General features: G+C 34.5%; 1 long non-coding RNA gene across 1 annotated transcript in view; it reads left to right on the forward strand.

Annotated features, from left to right (window-relative positions):
• LOC111085446 overlaps nt 1-3,426 on the forward strand; it is a 51,110-nt gene that overhangs the window by 24,403 nt on the left and 23,281 nt on the right. Inside the window, exon 2 of the long non-coding RNA XR_002610282.1 lies at nt 1,351-1,439. This is a non-coding gene — a long non-coding RNA (uncharacterized LOC111085446). The remainder of the gene's footprint in view (nt 1-1,350; nt 1,440-3,426) is intronic.

Raw genomic sequence — 3,426 nt, forward strand, 5'->3', positions numbered from 1 at the left:
TATTGACAAACCAACTTCTCGTGGTTAAATATGAAAGTAGTAATATTCATAAAACTATTAACTATTCAGCTTATACACGGAGAACTAAAAATAACTTATCATGCAAAGGTAGTTCGTGTAATAATACTTTAATATATCTCTTACAGCTAAATATTGGTATGTCATTGTAAAGTATGCAGAAAATATATATAATATCTGTCTTTCTTCCTAACATTCAGCACTTTGCGCGCCACACAAGTTAAACAGACAGGTCAGAGTTCTTAGTGTTCTGGAATAGCCATCGTTACTTACTGACCAGAAAACGAGTAGCTACTTAACGACAAGATATATAAGCTCGTATCCATACATCTTTGGTGATATACAGATTACCGTAACATGTAAACAATTATTAAATATAATGTGACGGGTTATCAGGTAGAAGTCATATAAAAGAAAGACTTCGAACTGTAGTGATTCAAGTTGTGTTTTAGTCGCCATGACACATCAAAGAATACAATGCTTTCGCTCATAATTTGTGACCTATAAAGTAAAATTTAATTTAATATTTCGCCAAACAATGAAAAAAATAATTACTGCCAGAAAACGTACCACAACAATGAACTGCGAAACTGAATAGGTTGAATGATGATCGAGTGCCAGCGCCACCTACAAGTATAAGATTTCAATAGACTTTTCTTATAATGTATAAATATATGTGTGTGTGTATGGGTACTTTGATCATATTATAAACTGAGATACTAACTATAAGGAAGACGAATATATTTTTTGATTTTTACATTTTATCCAGTGTATTGAATGACAGTTACTGAAACTGACTTTGTATCAATACATTTTATTGCCACGATGATATTGAAAATTAACCGTATATATGAAGCTCAACCTTTTTGTTAAGATCGAAAAGAAACACATTTCTTTTGTGCTCTGAGTGTCACAAGCATGTTTGCTTTTCTTTTCTAGACAAGATCACGTTTTCATTTTTATATCGAGATTCGACAAATACACATCTGTCGAAATGTCCAAGGGACAGACTATTCTGTACCTTGACAAATACAACGCCTCATGTCGAAATGTCCTATGGACAGACTATTCTGTACCTTGACGAATACAACGCCTCATGTCGAAATGTCCTAGGGACAGACTATTCTGTACCTTGACAAATACAACGCCTCATGTCGAAATGTCCTAGGGACAGACTATTCTGTACCTTGACAAATACAATGCTCATGTCGAAATGTCCTAGGGACGGACTATTCAGCACCTTGACAAATACAGAATGTTATGTTTTATATTTACACTCTTTTCTTGTTTGGGTAAACTAATGAAATTATCCTATCTTTTATCTGTCCAAAGGAAGTCTACTTCCAAGTTCAAATCATCAACAGAATCTCTAGATGCAAATGTGAAGAGGCAGATTTTTCCTGTTGGTCCAAACAGGACTGGTAAGATTAGACTCTATCGTCTTCTTTCATAGCTTTTCTCATGCGTTAGTGTAATGTTGAACATTGTGTGGGGTGGTCCACTGATAACACTTATAAAATATTTATATTGAAGAAAGATACATTTATCTTTGGATACATAGTTAATTTCAAATTCTGATTTAATGTGGTATTATATCACATAAAACAGTAAGTGAGAATTTTTTATAACGTATATATATATATTCCTCTTTTTGCTTTTAACGGATAGTGTGTGTGAAATAAATTATAATATTTTTCCTTTATAATTCATAATTCTTAAAAAATATTAAAAGTAAACGGTACTCGTATTTTCAATTTCGTAGTTATGCTAAAAATATTATTTAGAAAAAGAGGAAAATATTTGATGAATTGCGCTAGCCGACCCTAATTTAGAAGTGATAGACTAGAGAGAAGGCAACTCGTCAACACCACCCATGGTTAACTCGTCAATACCTCTCATGGCTAACTCGTCAACACCACCCATGGCTAACTCGTCAATACCACCTATGGCTAACTCTTGAGCTACCTTTTTACATACTAAACGTGGGATTAACCGTCACATTATAACGTCCCCACAGCTAAATATACGGTGACAGGATTCGAACTCCCGAGCCGAAGATTGCGAGTTGAACGCCATAACTACTAGGCCATGCCAGTCAAAAACAGAAGGTAAACAATTCGAAACAGCACCTAGATATCTTCCATTAGAGGTGGGCGTGTGTGGCCCTGAGGGTAGCGTGTCAGATTACAGATCCGATGTTCGAGCCCTGTTACCGCCAAAAATAAAAAAGAAATCGCGCTTCGTGAGTAGATTAGAGTAGCCCATTAGTTGGCAGGGGGTGGTGTTGTCTAATCTGTCACATCAAACTTCTATTATTTTAACTGTTAGAGCATTAATCACCTCCCAGAACTTAAACTGAACTCTGCTTTCATAACAGTTTTAGCAACTCGATAGAAAATGTCCTGAGAAATTGATCAATAAAAGTAAAACCATTACTCTTTATACATAGTGAAAGTCACTTTTCTTCCTCTATAATTATTTAATTGAATCTATGTTACGTCCCTCACCCCCCTTCAAATAATAATAAAAAAAAGACTAGGTTTACTAAATCATTGTACCAAGTCTCGAATTCCCCTTCCATATTATTTTATTGGTGGAAGTTTATTGGCGGTTAGGGCAGTCACTGTAGGTTGCAGATTCGAATCCCGTTACGGAATATGTTCTCCCTTTCAGCCGTGGGGTGCGTTATAAGGTGACGCTCAATCCAACTGTTCATTGGTAAAAGCGTAGCCCAAGAGTTGGACGTGGGGATGTTGACTAGCTGTCTTCTCTCTAGCCTATCGCTTCAAAATAAGAGACGGCTAGCGCAGATAGCCCTCGAATAGCTTTGCCTGAAGTTCACAAGCAAACATATAATTTAATATGTTACATAGTAATATTACACATGTTTCGTATTACGTAATAATATTTCAAACGTTTCAGATTAAGATAAGTAGTAATATCATATGTGTTTCAGATTAACATAAGTAGTAACATCACGAATGGAGGGTTGAATCCACAAATAAAAACTCCAGAGTATAATATTTTCTTTAAACCAGCTAATTTGGTACAGTGCAGTAGAGAGTTTTTTTTATCAAGAGAATACACTGCCAAAGATAGCTATGACCGTCTTTCTCTAACACTGCGAGCCATTGAAAAAAGATAAACAAACTTGTAGCTGAAAGATTTGGGTTAAAAGATAAGTACATTGTATACCCTGGATTTGCGTTAATCACTATTTCTGGATAAGAGAATAAAAGGAGCATAATATATATAATACAATTATATATTTTGATGCGGAAGAGATTAAATTAATTCGCAACACAACTTATACGAAAATATAATAAACATGTAGAAACTAATGAAATAAAAAATATATTAAACAGTATGTTTGGTGCAGAAACTAACTTTAAAAATAATTAAAGTTTT

This window comes from Limulus polyphemus, unplaced genomic scaffold, assembly GCF_000517525.1.
Source record: "Limulus polyphemus unplaced genomic scaffold, Limulus_polyphemus-2.1.2 Scaffold394, whole genome shotgun sequence".
NCBI classification, from domain to species: Eukaryota; Metazoa; Arthropoda; class Merostomata; order Xiphosura; family Limulidae; genus Limulus; species Limulus polyphemus.